Source organism: Panthera tigris, chromosome E1 (assembly GCF_018350195.1).
Source record: "Panthera tigris isolate Pti1 chromosome E1, P.tigris_Pti1_mat1.1, whole genome shotgun sequence".
In the NCBI taxonomy this organism is placed as follows: domain Eukaryota; kingdom Metazoa; phylum Chordata; class Mammalia; order Carnivora; family Felidae; genus Panthera; species Panthera tigris.
The window spans coordinates 19,537,530-19,560,462 of record NC_056673.1 but is presented as its reverse complement, the minus strand read 5'-3'; the positions used below and the strand labels follow the sequence as shown (position 1 = coordinate 19,560,462).

The following is a 22,933-nucleotide window of genomic DNA, read 5'->3' as shown; positions in this document are numbered from 1 at the left end:
AGGGCACCCTTAATAGGCCCCAATCACCCCCAGAGGGCCCATGCTTCACCTGCCAGTAGCAGCAGCAGCAGCAGCAGGAAGTCCAGAAGTCCAGTCCATCCCTGTTAAGCCTTCTGTCCCTGTCCTGTTACATGCCCAGGAGGCTGCTGGTGTTGAGGGATCTCTAAGGGACAGCCATGCTGGCACGCATGCAGCGTGGATAGAATGCTGCTATCTTGTGAGAGAGGAGCTCAGACTCTAAGGATGAGAGATAGGAATATAAACTGAGTCTAGATCCTTGGTGAAAGCTGAACACAGCTGACACTATTTATCTCTGGACATTTTATGTGAGAAAAATGACCCTGTATGTGTTGAAGCCCCACGTTAACGAGGTATGTGCTGAGCCAATTGGATGGGGATGGGTACTTCCCTCCCTAGTAATGGGGGCAGGTTGGGTCACGACCCTTCTGATACTTGTTTTCCCCGTAGACCTAGAACCTTGGCCTCCACCTCGTCCCAGGAGACCATACTACTAAGGGGTGGGGAAGCTTTTTATAAGCCTCTTGCTGCCTTGGATCATTGGCATGATGGGAAGGAATAGGCAAAGGCCAACTGGGAAAGTGGGAAAGGTAGTGGTTGTAGTCAGAAGGTCTGGGATTCACCGTTGGCTCTGCTAATTCCTGCCTCTGGTCAACCTTGGCTTTGCGCTTAGGGCAGGGTAGACTCAGCAGGTGAGCTCAAGGGCCCTGGCTGTGTGGACGGTGGCCAGGGGCATGGAAAGGTCAGAGACCAGTTAGGGCAGAATTTGAAAGGACTGTTGTTTGTTATAACCTTTGTATCAAAGAAGGCTTCCAGAAGGAGTGGGCCTTGGTCAAGGCCTTGAAGGATACATCTAATTTGCTTGGGGAGGAGAGCACAGCTGCACAGAGGACAAGTCTTTCAGTGGAATATCTTGCTTTGGCTTCTGTGAGTTCTGGCTTGTAACTACTTCCTCTGCATTGGCCTATCTCCCGGCCAGGCCAGATAGCCTGTGAGCTCCAGGAAGGAAAAGACGCCGTCGTTGTCTCTGCAGCCTAGTGCCAACGGGCATTTGCCGCATCCTTGCTGGGGAAAAGGAAGAGGGGTGGGAGTGGGTGTCTCCAGGCCAGGGGGAGGCAGTGAGCTGATGGGTCTGAGGATGCAGCCCATGCAGAGGTGTCTGGGAGGACAGGTTGGAAAAAGTGGCCTTCAAACCTTGTTTCCTGATGACATTTCAGGGCAATTCCAGGGTAATGTCTTTTCCCTGAGAAGTCTCAAGTATTTTCTTTTCCTTTTGGTATTGGCATCGACACGCAGGAGCAGGCCTCCCACTGACCACAAACACCCTACCCTTGGCCTTGACCTTGAGAAATTTGGGATGAATGAGCTGAGTTCATAATGCTTCCCATTTCCCAGGAGCCCATGTCCTCTCCCTGGGTTACAGAAACGCATTAAGCTTGCTCCTTGACCTCTGGGACTCTGAGGGGGCACACGTGCTGGAGTGGAATGAGAAGTGGCCTAGATGCAGGAGGCCTGGGTTCCTGTCCTGACTCTGCCAACTGACCGAGTGGCTTTGGGCTGGTCCCTGCCTTTTTTGGGGCCCAGTTTCCCTACTGGGGCTGGATGATGTTCCAGCTCTAACATTCTAACTATTATGCCCTGGTGATTCCTAATACTGGCTGCTGGAATGTGGGACCCCGAGGCCAGGGGAAGAGGCTGCTATCTTACATGGAAGCTCCTGGCACTCCCATCTCCCAAGAAGAGGACAATGTGTTAATAATAACTGGCATTTAGGGGCGTCTGGGTGGCTCAGTCAGTGAAGTGTCCGACTTTGACTCAGGTCATGACCTCACGTCTCATGGGTTTGAGCCCTGCATCGGGGTCTGTGCTGATAGCTCAGAGCCTGGAGCCTGCTTCGTATTCTGTGTCTCCCTCTCCCTCTGCCCCTCCCCCACTCACACTGTCTGTCTCTCTCCCTCTCAAAAATAAACACTAAACAAAATTAAAAAATAATAGCTGGCATTTACTGAACATAGGCTTAAGTGCCATATAAACCCTATGTGGAAGGGACTATCATTGTCCTATTTTACAGATGAGGAAAGAGAAACAAAAATGGTTAGTCAGCTCCCGGCTGTCTATACACAAAAGGGCCTACCATATTTGTAAACTGAATTACATATCCCCCGATGGTTTGCTGGGATGGATGGCTTTTACGCAGGGATAAAGGAATAAAGGTCTGACTTCTCTAAGAAGCAAGGTGGTGGAAGGAGGAGGAGTTCAAAGGAGGGAGGGGCCCTGCGATGGCAGCCAGGAGGGGGATGCAGACAGTGAGGGGAGTTCTGAAATTGCCGGGCCACTGGTGTCAGGGCCTTCCTCCCACCCGGGGCCCCTGGTGAGCACCAGTTCAGGTTTGAGTTATCCTCCGGGCTCGCTTCAGTTGCCCCAGGCTCTGCTGGGCAAACCGCTAGAGTCTGAAATCAGACGTGAAGACTGATTTGGGGTCTAGCTTGTGGGTGAACTGTAATTATGTCCATTACCTGTCTTGAATGATTCACAGATGGCAAGAGCTTACGTAGGAGCAATGTTCCTCTTAATTTTTTTTTTTTAAATTTACATTTTCCGGTGACTCATTGGAGTTGAGAGTACAGTCTCATTGACTGGAAAAGAAAATATAGGGAAAGAAAAAAAAAAAAAAAAAGAAGGAAAATGTCATCAGGTCTCTTGGAGACAAATAGAATTGTCCAAACCATGTTCAGGTGATTCTGGGCTCGGGTCCTATGGGCTCAAGCCTACCACCTGTTCTCTGAATAGTGAATAGACTCTCCTCCTTCCTGGAAGTGGGAGACAGCCCTGTGGCCCCAGGAAGACAGTGGAGAGACAACCGGTGCTGGAGAGTTTGTGCTTTGGGCTAGAAGGGTCTGGGTTCAAATCCCTGGTCTGACAGTAATGCCCGCTGGGTGACCCCGAGCAATTTCTTGAACCTCTCCAACATCAGTTTTCTCATCTGAAAATTGGGGGAAAAAAAGATGCCAGCCTCACAAGTTGCTAGGATTTCATGAGGTTGTGTGTATGAAGCCCTCGGCGCAAGGTAAGAATAACAACAAGTATTTGCCAGGGGTTATAATGCACCGAGTCCTTTACACCTGGTACCTTAGTCCTTACAACGGTCTGATGGATGAGTGGTCATCCTCAGTTTACGGGTAAGGAAACGGAGCTCAGAGAGCTTAAATGACCACCGAGGTCACTCTGCTAGTCAGTGGCAGATCTTGGGGAACTGGGGTACAGGTTGAGCTGACTTCAAAGCCCCTGTAGGGGTCAACCCCCTAACCCTCTTGTTCCCATGGGAGATAGGCTTGTCCTTCCTGTTCCTTAAAGCAAACGTCCTTGACTTTGAGCCCCCCGTCTTCTCTATTCCTGGTACTAGCCCCACCAGCCTTTTGGGCACTGCCATCTCCGGGTCATCTGTGGCCCTTTTTCTGCCTGGACGACAGTCCTTCATGTCACACGTGGTGGCATCATCCAAGCAGTAGCCAGGACCCAGGTCTATATTTGTTTGCTGTAGACCTTTTCTTCCTCATCTCCCCTTGGTTTCACACCAAGTGATTGCTACATACCCCCTCCCTACATGTAGCCAATTTCACCCAGAGATAAGTGGTCTCTTCCCTGCCTATTCCAGGCATGCCATTCCCTATGAAACCTTCCATGGCTCCCCACGCCTGTCATGCTTGGCACCGACTCCCGAGCCCGGCACAGACTCCCTGTATCAGGCTAGGCCAGTCCTTCCCTCTCTCTGGCCCCAGTTTCCCCAGTTGTGGAATGAGACTGCCAGGGTGACCTCCCTTTCATGTTCATCAAAGCTGAGCTCCCACAGGGGAGGAGAGGCCTGGGTCTTGGCTGTGCTGCCTTCCTCCTCTGTCCTGGTGCTCCCTGGGGCACAGTGAAGGCAGGTTGGGTGACGTTTGAGGCCCTTCTGGGGGCTGCATGCTTGGGCCCTGAGGCCTCCCCTGGGTGTCCTGAGACGTGAGTGGCTGCTGGGTCTCTGGTCCCTGCTGACTGGGGTGTCTGAGGAGCTGGTGGCTCGGGACCTCCCTCCCCTCCCCTGTCCCCCTTGGCGGAGTGTCAGCGGGCGAGCCAACAGCCTGTGCGAGCCCCAGCCTCTCCATCATCCTATCAAGACCAGGGCTGTTCGCTCTCAGAGACTGCCACCCGTTCGTCCCTCCTCCTGCCTGGACTTTGCCTGCACTGACGGGAGGGACAGGTCTCTCCACCGGCTCATCCAGCTCCTGTTGGCCACTTTCTGGTGACCTCTGGCTGGTGGGCTTTCAGGGGGCGACTCCCTCCCTTCTGCTTACCTAGAGGAGATCTAGAATATCCGCTCCAGAGTTGAGCCAGGCTCCGCTCCGTGGGCCCTAGACCTCATGCCAGAAGAGGAGGGCGGGGCGAGACCCAAGTGAAGCCAGAAGCTCCAGGACTTGAGTCCTTCCAAAAGCAAGTTTTGCTCTGAAGGCCATAGTCGGGGGTGGGGGGCATGGGATGTGGGAGGACCCCGGGGGGGTTGATGCCAGGTCGGCAATGTGGCTGCTTTTTGATTCTGTCCAACAGACAAGAAGTACAATGGGATGAACAGCCCAGGTGACCCCTATACTGAGGACAGGGGAGCCTGGGGGGTTGCGTCTGTCCACCAAGCAGTTACCGTGTCTGAGCACTGCAGGTGCTGAGGACAAAGGAGGGGGCATCTCTCCTTGGCAAGGACTTCACAGTCCTATTGTGGAAACAGATACGGTAATCCCATGATTTGTGGTTTATTGGGGAATGTCCATTCATGGGTGTCTAAACAGGAAACGTTTTTATTTTTTCACGTTGTTTTCCATTATGCTAGGTTGACCCCCCCACCCCCACCCCCTTTCCTGTCCCTTGACATTTGGGTGGATTTCATAGCTTCCTGGTCCTTTTTGGGCGGGGGAGGTGGTAGTTTATGACAGCTGGGCAGACCCGGGCCTCCTCTTCTGGGCGTAGAGATGCTCTAGGTTCTTAGTTCCTTTAGTGAGAAACTGTGGGCCTTAGCTCAGTTTTGGGACCCGGCCTGTGATAAGGTGAAGCAAAGAGGACACCCCCAGCTTGGCCAAAGAGGTCAGGAAAGGCTTCCGGGCAATGCTTTCTGCCAAGAAGGGCTGGACTCAGATTCCCTCAGGGGACAGTGCTTGATTTCCATGATGATCTCCCTCTCTACCAGTTTCTGAAGAGTTCTGAGGACGTGTTTCAGAGTCATTGTGAATTTGAGGGCAGGACACCTCTGTGTCCCCAGTGCCCGCCAGGCGATGGGTGAATGAATGAATGAGTTGATGCCCGCTGAGGAACTTTGCCCTCTTGTGTCTTGATTGATGGGCTATCTTGGGACCTTAGAAAAGTTTGAATGCTGTGGAAGCATCGCTAGAAGGCCAGCCGGCTCAGGTCAGTCCGGGGACTGGCAGACTGTGATCTGGGCTCTGCTCAGCCACGCAGGAGGCTTGTCTCTGGCCAGTCTCCATCATGCTCTTCCTCTTGGCTCAGCTGAAACCCTCTTCTCCAGTGCCTGCTTCCTCTTCGATGACAGCCCCCCCAAAGCTCTCCCTCTGCACCCCCCCTTAGAAGCCAGCTCTCAATTCACGCAGCACCTTCGACTCCCTCCAAGGTTATGCCTACTGGACCGTGCCTTTTCCGATGATATTCTGATCACCGGTCTATTTATAACAATGACTCACCCACCACCTAAACTTCTGCAGGAAGAGTTGGGCTTAGAAGCCAACTCCCCTGGAATGCAAAACAACTTGCGCTTGTAAATGATCACCATCTCATTTCCCTGAGATTATGCATCCTTGGCCTCCTCTTGACCCTGTGGCCACATCACTTAGCCACCCCCCCACCCCCATGCCGCCCGGTGCCACCATCCCCTCTTGTTTATCGAGAATCCCGTCGACCCCACGACCTGCACGGCTGGGCAAGTTCCTCTTCCTCATTAACCTTGAGACCGAGACTTCCTCACTGTGCAGATGGGAAGGTTCTGCTGGATGATTTCCCTTTGTTTTCATGTTGTTTGCTTGTGAATGAGCTCAAGTCGGATGGGGGCAGGGAGTGGGTGCATCTGGAAGGGAGCCCTGAACACCGTTGGCCTGAGGCTGCCGTCTCCAGCTTCTCTCTTAGGACCCGGCGTCACCAGTGCGGTACCCACAGAAGTGCCGTGTGCACTGCTGTCCTCCGTGCACTGGGCACTGACTCTAGAGTGACGGCGGGGGCGGGGGGGCAGGTACTGCAACGAATCCCACCTCTTCTCTGGCAGCCTCTCACCATCTCCCTGCAGGTGTCTGCGGCAGGCGGGTCTGATTCATGTAGACAGGCATTTGCAGTCAGGCTGGGGAGATGGGATGGCCCCCTACCCCGGTTTGTCAGCAGACCCCCCTGTTCCCTTCTCCATAAAGAAAATACAGTAGGGGCCCTCAGTAGGGGCCCTTGGGGCTTCCTGTCCATTCCCTCCCTGTAAGCTTCCCACATCCCCAGGTCTCCTGGCCTGACCTCCGGTCCCCCCATGCCATGGCCCCTGCTCTGGAATACCCCCACCCCCCATCACGGTTCCACAACTGTCCCTCAGTCCAGAACTCAGCCTCTGCTGTCCCTGTCTCACCTGCCTCTCCACAGGCTCTAGCCTTTTCCATCCTGGACTCCACACTTCACTGGACCCCCAGCGTCCCCTCCAGCTGGCCCTTCTCTCTACTGGCTGCCTCCACTTTCCCCGCCCCTCGCCCTCCCCATCCCCCCTGCCCACGTTCGCTCTGGGTCACAGCCACGCCTGTCCTCACACATCTCATTCCACAGGGACAGTCCTCCTCTCCTGCCTGAGGTGTCCCCGCCCATCTTCTAAGTCCCAGGCTTCTTCGTAGCTTCTGACATCCTAGAGTTCCATCCTACCTGGCTTCTGACATGCCACCCCCTCCTCAGACAGCCCTGGCCTCATTCCCTTCTCTTCATGCATTCAGGCTGCCGTCACCTCCCCCTTATGTCACTGCCACAGCCACCAGCTGGTTGCTGCCTGCAGGGGGCGGGGAGGGGGGGCTTCAGTCCATTGGTGATGCCACTCCCCTCCCCACATCCCCACTTGGCTCGGCATACAAGGCCCCAAGACCCATGCTTACCTTCCCTTGGCTTTATCTCCTGCCACATTTTCTTTCTTTCTTTTTTTTTATTTTTTAAAGTTTCTGTATTTTGAGAGAGAGACAGAGAGAGAGAGAGAGAGAGAGAGAGAGAGAGAATCCCAAACAGGCCCTGTGCTGACAGCAGGGCTCGATCCCACAAACCATGAGATCAGAAATCAAGAGTGGGATGCTCAGCTGACTGAGCCACCCAGGTGCCCGCACATTATCATACCGCCACCCCAAGCCCTGTTTTCCAGCCATCCGGAGCTGGTCAGCCCTCCCAGATTCACTTCCTCACATCTCTGCCTCGCACACGATGTTCCTATGGCACGGGAATATCTCACCGCCTTCTGCCTTTGGCTAAATCCTAGCCCCCATCGGAATTCCACCAGCCTGTCCCCTCTGGCGGGGAAGGCTTCTGGGACCAGCCCTTCCCCTCCCAGCTGGGTCAGTGTCTTCCTTGGGGTTCACCCCCCACACTGACCCGTGGCTGTCTGCGCGTCTGCCTCCCTGGCCCCCGCTTCCACTCCAACGACCAACCTGACCCTGCGGTCTGGGTCAAATCCCTTTATTTCACACTCCCTTGGAGTGATTCCCCACTTCGCTTAGTGGTTCTGTATCCACCAAGGAAGGCATCATCCCAGGCATCAACTGGTAGAATCTGATTAGTTCCTGTTTCCTCCCCTGACTGGAAGCTATGCAGGAAGAGAGATATCCTTATTGTTAAGTAGGGATATTGTTTATCTTCTTAAAGAGGATGACTATTAAATATTCTGAGAGACTAATGAACACCTGTGTACCCAATCCCCAATTTGTCCAATCTCACCACCTGCCATATTTGCTGAGGTTTTTTGTTTTACTTATTTTTTAAGTGTTTGTTTATTTTTTTCATTTTTTCATTTTTTTTTACACTTCATTTATCTGAGAGAGAGAGAGAGAGAGAGAGAGAGAGAGAGAGAGAGAGAGCACAGGTGGAGGAAGGGCAGAGAGAGAGAGAGACACACACACACACACAGAATCCGAAGCAGGCTCCAGGCTCTGAGTTGTCCGCGCAGAGCCCGATGCGGGGCTCAAACTCACAAAGCGTGAGATCATGACCTGAGCCAAAGTCAGACGCTTAACCGACTGAGCCACCCAGGAGTCCCAATGTTTGTTTATTTTTTGAGAGAGAGACAGAGTGTGAGCGGGGCAGGGGAAGAGAGAGAGAGGGAGACACAGAATGTGAAGCAGGCTCCGAGTTGTCAGCACGGAGCCCCACACAGGGCTCAAACCCACAAACTGTGAGATCATGACCTGAGCCACCCAGGTGCCCCTTTTTAGTTTAATTATTTTTTGACACAGAAAGGGGGAGAGAGAGAGAGAGAGAGAGAGAGAGAGAGAGAGAGAGAGAGAGAGAGAATATCCCAAGCAGGCTCCCCGTTGTCAGTGCAGAGCCCGACACGGGACTCGAACTCACAAACCCTGAAATCATGACCTGAGTCAAAATTAAGAGTCGGATGCTTAACCAACTCAGCCACCCAGGCATCCCAGGTGCTTTTATAAAGATAAGATGATAAACATGCCTGAAGGCCTCTAAATTTTGATGCTTGATATAAAAACTTGCTTTTACTAAATATTTAAATATCAAGTAGATGCAAATATTTGTAAACTATAGGTCATGTCTAAGGACTAATGAAACAGTGAACACCTGTGTACCCACCACCCAATTTGGGGAAAAATATAACTGTTACTTTTAAAGTCTCTCACAAGCCCTCCTCATCCATTCGCTTTCCTCCCTCGGTGGTAGCACATTACCCTGAATTGTGTGCATGTGTGATTTTCTCGCTCTTCTTTGTACACATACCAAATGTATTTGTTTCCCTAAACATGAAGTTGTTTGGTTTTGCTGTTTTTAAAAACGTCATTATTTTTTTTAATGTTTATTTTTGAGAGAGAAAGTGAGAGTGGGGGAGGGGCAGAGAGAGAGGGAGACACAGAATCCGAGGCAGGCTCAGGGCTCCGAGCCGTCAGCACAGAGCCCGACGTGGGGCTCGAACCCATGAATCGTGAGCTCATGACCTGAGCTGGAGTCGGATGCTCAATGGACTGAGCCACCCAGGCGCCCCTAAAAACTTGATATAAATGAGAAAAGGTAGTTTGTGTTCCTCTGTGATTTTTTTTTTTTTTTTTTTTTTGCTTAGTTATTATTACCGTTTCATTCCGACATTGTATGCGGCCTGAAATTCATTCATTTTCACTAATGGTTGTTATTCTGTTGGGTGGACGCATTATACTCTATCCGTTCTCCTGTTGATAGATATGACCGACGTTTAGTTTGCTTTGCTCACCTGCCTGCCTCTCTTTCTCCTTTTTATCCCCATTACAGTGTTGAAGTGAGGATTCCCTTCCATCCACACATGAGGAATGCAAACACTCCCCTAAGCTGAAGACCACCAGGAGCACACCTGCACAGGATCCATGGGTCACAAGGTATGTGCATCTGCACTTTTCCCAGATGTTGCTGATCTGCATCCCACAGAAGGGCTTCTACATGTTAGGGATTCCACAGTGTCACCAGTGCTGAGGATCCTCAGACTTTGAAAACTCTGCCTCCAGTAGGTATGACTATCTAGTCATTTTCCTGACCACTGATGGAGTTGAGCCTATTTTCAAATGTTTTCTCTTCTGTGAATTGCCTGTTCATACCTTTTGCCTCGTCTATTTGGTGGTTTTTCGCCAAGAATTGATTTGCAGTGTTTTTTTGTTTTTTGTTTTGTTTTGTTTTAATAGATTTGAACATGAATCTCTTGGCAGGCTGTAGTTCGTCTTTTTTTAGGGGGGGATGGGGCTTGGGAATTTTTTTTTTTTTTTAAAATACAGTGAAATATACAAATCTTAATTGCTACAGTTTGCTTTTTGTTTTTTTTTTTTTCTTATTTTTAAAACTTTTAATTCCAGTATAATTAACACGCAGTGGTTTTGGGTGCACAATATAGTGTCTCAACGATTCTATACATTACTTGATGCTTATCCAGATAAGTGCACTCTTAATCCTCTTTACTTGTTTCACCCATCCCTGTATCCATCTCCCGTCTGGTAGCCATCAGTTCTCTATTTTTAAGAGTCTTTTTTGGTCTCTTCTGTCCTTTGTTTGTTTGCTTTCTTTTTTAATTTCCATGTAGGAGCAATTTCATATGGTAGTTGTCCTTCTCTGACTGACTTATTTTGCTTAGCGTTATACTCTCTAGATCCATCCATGTTGTTGCAAATAACAAGATTTCATTCTTTTTATGGCTGAGTAATATTCCATTGTATAGATACCACATCCTCCTTATCCATTCATCTATCAGTGGGCACTCGGGCTACTTCCATAATTTGGTCATTGTAAATAATACTGCAGTAAACATAAGGATGCACATATCCCCTTGTATTAGTGTTTCTGTAGTCTTTGGGTAAATACACAGTGGTGCAATTACTGGATCATACGGTAATTTTCTTTTTAACTTTTTGAGGAAACCTCATATTGTTTTCCACACTGGCTATACCAGTTTGCACCCCTCACCAGCAATGTACTTTTTCACCACATCTTTATCAACACTTGTTGTTTCTTGTGTTTTTGATTCTGACAGGTGTGAGCTGAGCTCTCATTGTAGTTTTGATTTGCATATCCTGATGATGAGTGATATGATCACCTTTTCATGTGTCTGTTGGCCATCTGTATGTCTTCTTTCGAGAAAAGTCTGTTCATGCCTTCTGCCCATCCTTAAATTGGATTATTTGGTTTTGGGCTGTTGAGTTGTATAAGTGTTTTATATCTTTTAGATACTAAGCCTTTATCCATTATGTCATTTGCAAATATCTTCTCCCATTCAGTAGGTTGCCTTTTGGTTTTGTTGATAGTTTTATTTGTTGTTCAGAAGCTTTTTATTTTGATGTGCTCCCAATAGTTTGTTTTGGCTTCTATTTCCCTTGCCTAAGGAGACATAGCTAGAAAAATGTTGCTATGGCCAATGTTAGAGAAATTACCGTCTATGCTCTCTCCTAGGATTTTTAGGTTTCAGGTCTCACATTTAGAACTTTAATCCATTTGGAGTTTATTTTTATGTATGGTGTAAGAAAGTGGTTCAATTACATTCTCTGGAATATTGGTATTCAGTTTTCCCAACCACATTTATTGAAGAGACTTTTTTGCATATTCTTGCCTCCTTTGTCCAAGATTAATTGACCATGTAATTGTGGGTTTATTTCTGAGCTCTCTATTTTGTTCTGATCTATGTGTCTATTTTTGTGCCAATACCACGCTGTTTTGATTACTACAGGCTTGTAGTATATCACGAAATCTGGGATTGTGATACCTCCAGCTTTGTTCTTCTTTTTCTTCTTTTCCTTTTTTTGAGGGGAGGGGTTTGATTCTTTTAGTAACTGGAATCATGCTATATGTATTGTTCTTTGATGTGTTTGTTGGAGAAATTCCCAGCCCAGCACACTCCTTTTATTCATTACATAGTCCACAGAATTAGTATTGTCATTTTGGTTGCTTCATTCTGCTGTTATAATTATGCCCACTTTGTGTACAAATTTGAGTACAGGGGCTGAAATTGGAGGGGGAGAGTCTCAGTTTGAGCCCCTGTTGATCTGGGGTGAAAGTGTATTGACTTGGCATTGAGCAGATAGTGCACACTGACCTGGGCAGGAGGGTGGCTGGGCTGTGGATTGGGTTCAATTAGCAACAATCGTGCCTTGGATAAACCTCATTGGCTATGATACTGCCACTGAACAAAGCTTGAGCTGTGGATTTGGAACCAACAGGCCAATGACACCATGTGTTACGGGGAAGTGGCTGGTTTTGCTCCTGATTTAGTGGTCACGAATTCCTTTAATTTTTGTTTGGGAAACTCTCTATCTCTCCTATTCTGAATAATAGCTTTGCTGGATAGAGAAGTCTTGGCTGCAGATTTTTTTCTTTTCAGGACTTTGAATGTATCATGCCACTCCCTTCTGGCCTGCAAAGTTTCTACTGAAAAGTTAGCTGATAGCCTTATGGGGTTTCCTTTGTATGTAACTGATTTCTTTTCTCTTGCTGCTTTTAAATTTCTCTCTTTATCACTACTTTTGCCATTTTAATTACTATGTGTCTTGGTGTCCTTGGGTTGATTTTGTTGGGGCATCTCCATGCCTCCTGGATATGGATTTTTGTTTCCTTTCCCAGATATGGGACATTTTCAACTATTATTTCTTCAAATAATTTTTCTGCCTCTGTTTCTCTCTCTTCTCCTTTGGGGAGTCCTATAATGTGAATGTTATTATGCTTGATGGAGTTGCTGAGTTCCCTAAGTCTAGTCTCATTTTGGATATGTTTTTTCCTCTCTCACTGGTTCAGCTTGATTACTTTCCATTACTCTGAACTCCAGGTTGCTGATCCATTCTTCTGTTTCCTCTTGTCTGCTATTTATTGCCTCTAGTGTATTTTTATTTTCTTTAATTTTTTTTTTCTTTTAGAGAAAGAGCATGCAAGCTGGGGAGATGGGCAGAGGGAGAAAGAAAGAGAATCTTAAACAGGCTCCACACTGAGCATGGAGTCTGATGCAGAGCTCAATCCCACAACACTGGGATGATGACCTGAGTCAAAAACGAGAGTTGGACGCTCAAATGACTGAGCCACCCAGGCACCCCTCCTCTAGTGTATTTTAAATTTATTGTGGTGTTCATCTCTGATGGGTTCTTTTTTATCTCTTTGTTAAGGGTCTCACTGAGGTCCTCTACTCTTTTCTCAAGTCCAGGGAGTATTTTTATGATTATTACTTTAAGTTCTCTATCAGGCATAATACTCCTCTCCATTTTGCTTAGGTCTCTTGCTGTGATTTTGTTCTGTTCTTTCATTTGGGACATATTGCCCTGTCTCCTCATTTTGTTTAACTCTGTGTCTGTTTCTGTGTGTTAGGAAAATCAGCTATCTCCTGCTCTTGAAAGTAGTGGACTTACGAAGAAGGGGTCCCATAGAGCCCTGCAGTGCAATGTCTCCTTTTCCCCAGAAAATGGTGCTTCAGGGATGTCTCCTATTTGTGTTGTGTGCACCCTAGTGTTGTGGCTCAGTTGTGTTTGCCTTTAGTCCAACTGTCTGCAGCAGCTTTCTTTGCCTGTTGTGGGCAGGGTCTGACCCCTGGGTGGCTGGTGGGCCAGTCTGTGGTCGCTTTGGGCTTGAGTTGAGTCAGGCCAGGCATTTGCCACAGATGAAGGAGCACCAAACTGCAGGGCACTTTCCCTATGTTGCCCCTGAGAAGCTTTTGGTGGTGGGCAGGTCCTGCAGTCAGACGAGCTGTCTGCCTCCAGCCCACTGTCGGGGCCACAGTTGGACTGGTGTGTGTGGTTATCTTCCCCTTTCCCTGGGGGAAGGAACCACTTTCGAATGGTACTGGCCCTTGTCTGGACTGCTCGCACCTTGCCAGGCCTGTGATACTGCTTTGGATGGGCTCTGGCCAAGAGCATATTTGCGGGAGTGGATCCACGATGTGCACGGGGTCTGGAAGGGCAGGGTTAGCGAAGTTTGTGCACTGTTGGTCCCCTGCAAGAGGCACCCTGCAACTCAGGGACTGAGATGGGCCAATTCAGAGGGGCAGGGTGGAAACACAGCTGAAGGGGGTGACAGGGGTGGGGTGGGGGGTTAGAGAGCAGTGAAAGGACATTAGATAGCTGCATCGGTTCCTGCAAGTGGCCATATGTCTAGGCTGGGGGGCAGGGGAGAGAAATGGAGCTTGCCAACTGTTTTGTTCCTGGAGGAGCCCCCTGTGGCTCTCTGTCCCTTCAGGATACACTCTGAGATGAGTTAACCACTTTTCCACCCTGTGCCCCAGGCTTTTTTTCAAACCACTGGTTCTCTGCCGTATCTCCACCAGCTATTTGTCATGCTGTCTCTTCAAGGGCGGGGACTCAGCTTCCTTTTGCCCACCTGGTCTCCGCAAACCAACCCACTGATTTTTAAAATTCCAGGTTTTAAGGGCCATTGGTTGTAAGAACTCACACAATTTGGCCCCTCTGTTTTCAAAGCCTAATGTTATGGGGGTTCATCTTCCCCATATGGGCTTCCTGATGTGAGGGTCTGTTTCTCTCCCCTCTTGGCACATACCACTCCCTTTCTCCCCAATGCCCCACAAGTCCATTTAGCCCTTCTTCCCCTCTCCCACGTGGCCTCTTCTGTATGTTTAGCTGTGGAGAGTCTGCTCTGCCAGTCTCTGGGTCATTTTCTGGGTTATTTATGCTGATGTGGGTGTTATGTCGGTGTATCCATGGGATGAGGTGAACACAAGGTCTTCCTACTCCACCATCTTTCCAGCAGTCCGTTCTTTTTCAGAGTTGCTTTGGCCACTCCGGGTCTTCTGTGGTTCTGTACAAATTTTAGGATCGTTTGTTCTCGTTCTGTGAAAAGTGCTGTTGGTTATTGTGGTAGGGATTACATTAAATCTGTAGATCGTTTTGGGTAGTATGTAGTGTGGACAGTTCAACATTATTCTCCCAATCCATGAGCATGCAATATCTTTCCATTTGTTTGTGTCTTCTTCAACTTCTTTCATCGGTGTGTTGAAGTTTTCAGAGTACAGGTCCTTCACCTCCTTGGTTAAGTTTATGCCTCGGTATTTTTGGTGCACTTGTAAGTTGGATAGATTTTAACAAATGCGTATAGCCATGTAACCCACTCCTCTATCATGTTATAGAGCATTTCTCTCTCCCCGGCAAGATCCTCTGTGCTCCTTCTGAGGCAACCACTGTTTGGACTTATTTTTACCATATATTGATTTTGCCTGATTTAGAACTGAATATAAATGAAACCGTATAGCGTGCCTGGCTTCTTAGCATTATGTGCATAAGATTCATCCATGTTGCATAGATTTCTTTTTTTTTTATCGCTGAATAGATTTCCGGTGTATGAATGCACCAGCATCCTGTTGATGGACACTGCGTGGTTTCCGTTTTGGGCTAGTACGAATAAAATGGCTATCAACATTCTTGTACCTTTTGGTGCACACACGTGTTCGTTTCTCTTGGGTAAATACCTCAGAGTGGAATTGCTGGAGCCACAAGGAAGGTGTGTGCTTGGCTTTATAAGAAATACTGTGTTTCATCTTTTGACTCTGTTAAGGGCATTATTTGTCTTCAGATTTAATAATCTCTTTCTTTATGGTTTATGCTTGCTTTAAGAAATCTTTTTCTGAGGTCATGCAGATTTCCTTCATTTCCCTTCTGAAAGTTTTAAACTTGGCATTTCACATTAGGATGTGTAATTCACTTGGAATGGATTTTGATCTACTGGGTGAGATAAGGATCTATTCCCCCCCCTCCCCGTTTCCCACTTGGGTAACTGATATTGCCAACACCGCTATTGACTAGACCATCATCTTCTTGCCCCATTGTAATGCTTTGTCATATATGAGGTTTCTACATGGACCTAGACTTGTTTCAGGGCTCCATTCTGTGTCATTGGTTTATTTTATTTTATTTGTTAATTTAAATTTTCTTTAGTTAACGTAGAGTACAATATTGGTTTCAGGAGTGGATTCAGTGATTCATCACTTACATATAACACCTGGTTTGTTTTTCTATCCCTACACCAATACCGTACTGTACTAATTACGATAATTCATAAGATGTCGTTCTATCTGGTAAGATAAGTCGTCCTACTTTGTTCTCCAAAGTCCACTTGTTTATTTGTGGCTCTTGTTCTTCTGCATAAACTTGAGGATCAGTTTGTCAGGTTGTACATATTTTTTACTTTTCATTTTGATTTTGTCTTTGATGCATTTGTTAGCTAGAACTATCTTTTTGCATTTCCCAAACATACTGGATTTGGAAGGCTATATTGTGTCTCTAATTTTGAATTTAACCAAGTTGTGATAAGAGAATGTAATCTGTATACTAGATTCTTGATTTGATTTGTAGTATAGTATGTGATCAATGTTGAAAATCTTCACAGAAGCTTTAATAATGTGTATTCTCTAGGTGTTGGTTATAGAATTCTACTTATGTCGTAAAACTCATTGCGTTGTTAAAATCTTCTAAAACCTAGTAGTTTTTTTCTCTTTGATATTTTAATTTCTGAGAGATGAGTTAAACTCTATGATTATAGACTTAAATTTTTTTTTAAGTGTTTGTTTTTGCCAGAGAGAGGGACAGCATGAGCGGGGAAGGGGCAGAGAGAGAGGGAGACACAGAATCTGAAGCAGGCTCCAGGCTCCGAGTTGTCAGCACAGAGCCCAACGTGAGGCTTGAACTCCTGAACCTTGAGATCATGACCTGAGCTGAAGTCAGATGCTTAACTGACTGAGCCACCCAGGCGCCCCTATGATTATAGACTTTAAATTTCTTCTTATAAGTCTGTCAAATTTTGCCGTATAGATTCTGAGACTATATTACCTAGATGCATAGTCATTCAGAAATCTACCTTTCTTTTTTTTTTTAAAGGTTAATAACTTTCTGCTTTTATTTTTTTTTAAGTTTTAAAAAAGATTTATTTATTTTTGGGAAACAGAGAGACAGAGTGTAAGCAGGGAGGGACAGAGAAAGAGGGGGACACAGAATCTGAAGCAGGATCCAGGCTCTGAGCTGTCAGCACAGAGCCTGACACACAGGGCTTGAACACATGAAGTGCAGGATCATGACCTGGGCTGAAGTCTGACACTTAACCAGCTGAGCCACCCAGACACCCCTGTTTTTATTTAAGTTTATTCATTTATTTTGAGAGAGAGTGGAAGGGGCAGAGAGAGAGGGAGAGAGAGAGGGAGAGAGAGAGGGAGAGAGAGAGAATCCCAAGCACTGTCAGTGCAGAGCCCATTGGGGGGCTCAAACTCATGAACTGTGAGATCATGATCTGAGCCAAAACCAGTTAAGCTAGACACTTAACTGACCGAGCCACCCAGGTGCCCCAGTCTTCTACCTTTCTGATGAAAGTTTTCTTTAATTGTTATAGAGTAACTGTCTTTTTTTTTCTAATACAGTAAAACCTTGGTTTGTGAGCATAATTTGTTCTGGAAACATGCTTGTAATCCAAAGCACTTGTATATCAAAGTGAATTTCAAGAACCATTGGCTCAGTTGTGACCGTGTGATGTTCATTGTCACATACTACTTGTATTGCAAGATATCTCTTGTTTATCAAGTTAAAATTTATTAGAAATGTTGGGGCACCTGGGGCGCCTGGGTGGCTCAGTCGGTTAAGCGTCTGACTTCAGCTCAGGTCACGATCTCGCGGTCCGTGAGTTCGAGCCCCGCGTCGGTCTCTGGGCTGATGGCTCAGAGCCTGGAGCCTGCTTCCGATTCTGTGTCTCCCTCTCTCTCTGCCCCTCCCCCATTCATGCTGTGTCTCTCTCTGTCTCAAAAATAAATAAACGTAAAAAAAAGAAATGTTGGGGCACCTGTTGTTTGAGCATCCGACTTCGGCTCAGGTCATGATCTTGTGGCTTGTGAGTTCGAGTCCTGTGTCGGACTCTGTGCTGACAGCTTAGAGCCTGGAGCCTGCTTCAGATTCTGTGTCCCTCTCTGGCTCTGTCCCTCCCTCGCTCATGCTCTGTCTCTCTCAAGAATAAACAAATTAAAAAAAATTTATTAGGAATGTTTGCTCATCTTGTGGAACGCTCACAGAACAAGTTACTCACAGTCCAAGGTTTCATTGTAATGCTTTGACCTTAAAGTATAGCTTATCAGCTATTGGTTGACTACACCAGTTTTCTTTTGATTAACATCTGCCTAGTTCATTGCTTATCATTTAAAAAAAAATTCCAACTTTTCTGAGTCCTTGTGTTTTACGTGTCTGTTGTAAATAGCACATTTCCAGCTTCTATTCTCATTCTAATCAGAGAATCTCTATCTCCTGAGTGAATAATCTAGTATTTTATTATTAATTAATTAATTCATTTATTCATTTATGAGAGAGAGGGTGCGGGCAGGGGAGGGGCAGAGGGAGAGAATTTTAAGCAGGCTCCATGCTCAGTGCAGAGCCTAATGTGGGGCTGGATCCCATGAACCCGGGATCATGACCTGAGCTGAAATCAAGAGTTGGCCACTCAACTGACGGAGCCACCCAGGCACCCCAATAATCTAGTATTTGAAAACATACTGTGATTACTGATATTTTTGTATTGATTTTCTTACTTTGGTTAACGTGTATGATAGATAGGCTTATTTGTATCATTTTATTTTGTCCCCTCTAGGTTCTCGGCTTTTCCTTTTGTTTTTTTTCCACCTCCTGTCTCAGTTGGATCCCTAGTTTTTGTTTTTTGTTTTTTCATATTTTTCTTTACTAGTTTGGAAGTTATGCATTCTATGTTTTTAGAGGTTATACTCAAAGTTTTACCTGACCTAACAGGGTAACATTCAATATCTCTGTATTCTTCCCAAACAGTGTTAAGTACCATTTGACTCTTTAACTGTGATCATCACTTCTGTCCCAGCTTATTTACTATTTTCTAGTTTTTTGGTGATACCTTATTTTACTATCCATACATTATTCATTACCATAATTAATGTTGTTTGCCACAGTTTATTTAGATTTATCTGCAACTTTACTGATCCATTTGCTCACCACTGCTTATTGCCTTCTTGCTAGCATGGATATATTAGGTAAACTCTCTTAGTCTTACTTTGAGCCAAAGTAGTTTTTCCCCCACCCCCTCTAACATCTAGCTGGGTATAGAATTCCAGGTTGACCTTTATTTTCTCTGAGTAATTTGAAGATATTTCCCATTGTCTCCTGGTGTCTATTGTTGCCGGTGGAAAGTCTGTTGCCAGTTAATTGTGTTTTCTTTTTAAGCAAAATGGTTGAGTTTCTCCAGGATGAGGATATGTTTTGGTTTGCCCTCACCAGTCCTGGTTAATACCTGTTACCCACGTATAATTATTAATAGTGCCACCAAAGGTATCCTTGTTAGAATGATAAATTATGTGGTCCCCTAATTATAATGAATATAGGTATGTTTTCACTTTTACTTACCTTTCTGAGGATTCATGGTGCTTCCTATATCTGAAGATTCATCAATTCTAAGAACGTTTCACCATTTTCTCTTTTTAAAAAATTTTTTGTGATGTTTGTTTGTTTTTGGGAGAGAGAGAGAGAGAGAGAGAGAGAGAGAGAAAGAGAGACAGAGTGTGAGTGGGAAGGGGCAGAGAGAGCAAGGGAGACATGGAATCTGAGGCAGGCTCCAGGCTCCGAGCTGTCAGCACAGAGCCCGACGCGGGGCTCGAACTCACAAACCATGAGATCATGACCTAAGCCGAAGTCGGACGCTTAACCAACTGAGCCACCAGGTGCCCCTACCATTTTCTCTTTTTAAAAAGTACATGAAAAACCTTTAAATTAAAATTATATCTTAAGAGATAAGTTAATAAATACATTGTTAAGTTAATATGTCCTTTTTCTTCTCAAATTGTTTGATCTGTCAGAACCCTTTAAAGCTATCATAGCTATTAATATAACATACCAGATACTATGTGTAATGGACCATTTTTGTGGCCTCAGTTCTGTTACTTCAACTCTCTGTGTGTTTGCTTTTATTGTGCAATCATGCATAAAATAGTATACAAAACACTTATCAAAGAATGCTGTATCCAGGACTCAGGATGACACTTAGAACATTAATACCTAATATGCTCCCTCTGTGCCTCTCCTCACGTGCATTCTGCCCTGCTCCCCACATAATCACTATTCTGAATTTTATGTTGCTTGTTCCTTTGCTTGTCTGTATAGTTTTCCCCCATGTATGTGTATTTTAAAGAATTTATTATTTCGGGGCCCCTGGGTGGTTCAGTCGGTTAAGCGTCTGACTTGGGCTCAGGTCATGATCTCACGTGGGTTTAAGCCCCCCGTTGGGCTCTGTGCTGACAGCTTAGAGCCTGGAGCCTGCTTCGGATTCTGTGTCTCCCTCTCTCTCTGCTTCTCCCCCACTCACCCTCTGTCTCCCTCCCTCCCTCTCTCTCAAAAATCAACAACAAAAAACCCAAAGGGTATACAAATGGAATCATGCTGTACATAGCCTTCTGTGATTTGTTTTTTTCCCTTCAAGGTTGTTTTTGAAGTTAATTCACATTGCTAAGCAGCACTGGAGTTCACCCACTTCCCTAGAGGATAGTCAAACAGTGGACTCATTGTTCGAATATATCCCAATATATAAATCTAATCTCATTATGGACACTTGTGATGTTTTCAGTGGTTGGTGATTATATACCTATCATTGAGACTTTGGGACTTCTGGGTCCTAGGGTTCATAGGGCATGTTCAATTTACTATTACCCAACAATTAGTGGTGGTACCAACACTTACATTCCTACTTTCCATATATAAGTTCTGTTTGCTTCACATAATCACAAATACTTGGTATTGTCACTGCTTTAACTTTTGCCTGACAGGTGAGTGTGGAATGGTGTGGCATTTTGCGTGTGTGCGTGTGTGTGCGCGTGCGTTTAAACTTTTAATGTTGGCAGTCTGATGTTATTTTTTTTTAACATTTATTTATTTTGAGAGAGAGCGTGAGCGGGGGAAGGGCAGAGAGAGAGGGAGAAAAGACTCCCAAGCAGGCTCCATGCAGCACAGAACCCAAGGTAGAGCTGCATCTCACAAATGAGAGATCATGACCTGAGCCCATAACAAGAGTCAGATGCTTAACCGACTGAGTCACCCAGGCTCCACAGTTTTATCTTATTTTATTTTTTAAGTAGGTTTCATGCCCAGTGCAGAGCCCACCGTGGGGCTTGAACTCACGACCCCGAGATCAAGGGTTGGGTGCTTAACCGACAGAGCCACCCAGGCGCCCCGGCATTCTGATTTTAATTTGCATTTCCTTTGCTCTCAATTATGTTGGGCATGTTCTCAAATTTATTATGCATTTGTCTTTTCAGTAGCATTCCTGTTTTTGCCTTTCATCTATTTGCTTTGGGGTTATTTTTTTTTCCTTATTAATTTATAAACATTCTTTACGTGTTCTGGAAGTGACTCTTGAGTAACATGTATTACAGTTGTCATCTCCAAGCTTGTGGCTTGTTTTTTCTCATTCTTCACGAAGTCTCTGGAAAGCCAGAAGTTCTTAATTTATCTGCTTTGGTGGTGGTTGTTGCTTAAGGTGGTTGTACCTTAAGAAGTCCCCCTCTGCTCTGAGGACCTAGAATGATTAGCCTATATTGTGTCTTACCTTTTATTATAGTGTTATCTTTCACATTTGTGTTTAAATCTACCTTGGATTGATCTTTTTGTAGGACAAGGAGGAGGAGTTAATTTTAATTTTGTTTCCATATGGGGAACCAATTGTGGTAGTCTTACTTGTTCTGTTCCATCCTTTGTGTTTTGTTTTGTTTACTAATCTATAATGTCTGTTTTGCCATAAATCCGGCTTCCATATATAAGGGTCTCTGTACGCTCTTCTATTTGTCAATTCCTGTACCAATACCAGGCGATTTTGATTACTCTAGCTTTACCTTGATATCTGGTGGACAAATCCTCCCTTCTTGTTCCTCAAGCATGATAGCTTTCCATAGGTCTGATAGTCTTCTGGACAGATTTGAGAATCACTTTGTCAGTTTCCGTGAAATATCCTCTTTAGGGTGACCTTGGTTCAATGTCATCAACGTCCCATCAAATGGCCTGGTTTGTCCCTCTGGAAAATAGCGCTGTATTCAGGGCTTAGTGTTAGTCTTTGCGGTTGGAGACTGGACACTTAGCGGGGGCTTAGCCAGATTGGCTTTGGTGAGTAGGGGTGCCTGTTACCCGTGCACAGGCTCCAACTCTTCCACCATGGCTGTTTGGTCGATGAGAACCTTGAGCAAGGACAGACGTGGCGGGAGGGAAGGCTGACATCCACAGAATGGATGGTCTTCCCCACTGGTTGTTGGAAGCCTCCTCTGCTGAGCAACCCCACACCAACATGCTCATTTGGAAAGCTCTACCCTTACACCTTTGACATCTTTGTCACCAGCTTTCCAATCTCATTTTTCCCACGTCCTTGCCCATCCAGCCAAACTATTAGCCTCTGCCTATGAATCTGTGTAATCGGATAGCTATACCTCCGGTCTGGTGTGGGTAGGACAGGTGGGAGAGCCTAGAAGAAGACACAGATGGTGGGACAGTATGAGAAACCTCCATGTCTTACCACTATGACCATCAAGTGAGTTTGTGGAAAGCCCGTGAACCGCTACATCTGCACAGCCTCAAAGCGGTAGCTTATGGAGAAATTCTGAAGCCGTATCTGACTGCCACGGCCTTCTGGAAAAACATTGCTATTATTTCACCTTCTCTTCCATCTTCCAAGCTTGTTCACGTTTCTCTCACTGGCAAGCTCTAACCTGGGGCCATACAGGGAAAAGTAATTCTCCAACATAAAAGAAGTGATGGTGTCTGTAGACTGACAGTTGGCCATCCAGCCCAAAGGTGTACGTTTATGTCGTTTTTAGTCATTACCATGTATGGATAGGTAGGTAGGGTATCGTTAGCCATCCTGGGTTTGGAATGACTTCCAGGAATACCATTACTGTCAACTGTTTGGTTCGCCTGGGATTGAGACCTAATGTGCAGAGGGAATATGATGATAATAAGACTTACGATGGTCAGCCTCGGAAGTATATGGATATTGAAGAAGAAATAAGGTTTGAAATGTATGATGCCAGAAGCTGGTCTATTCAAAAGTAAGAGGCACGTCTGACAGTTAATGTTAAAAAGGTCATCTCGCTGATGTTTAAAATAATCAATTTCTCGGGACTCCTGAGTAGCTCGGTTGGTTGAGCGTCCAACTTTGGCTCAGGTCATGATCTCATGGTTCCATG

General features: G+C 46.0%; 1 pseudogene; it reads right to left on the bottom strand.

Annotated features, from left to right (window-relative positions):
* Positions 1-11,850: 11,850 nt before the first annotated feature.
* On the bottom strand, positions 11,851-11,926 carry LOC122233918 (annotated as a pseudogene).
* Between the last annotated feature and the right edge of the window lie 11,007 nt (positions 11,927-22,933).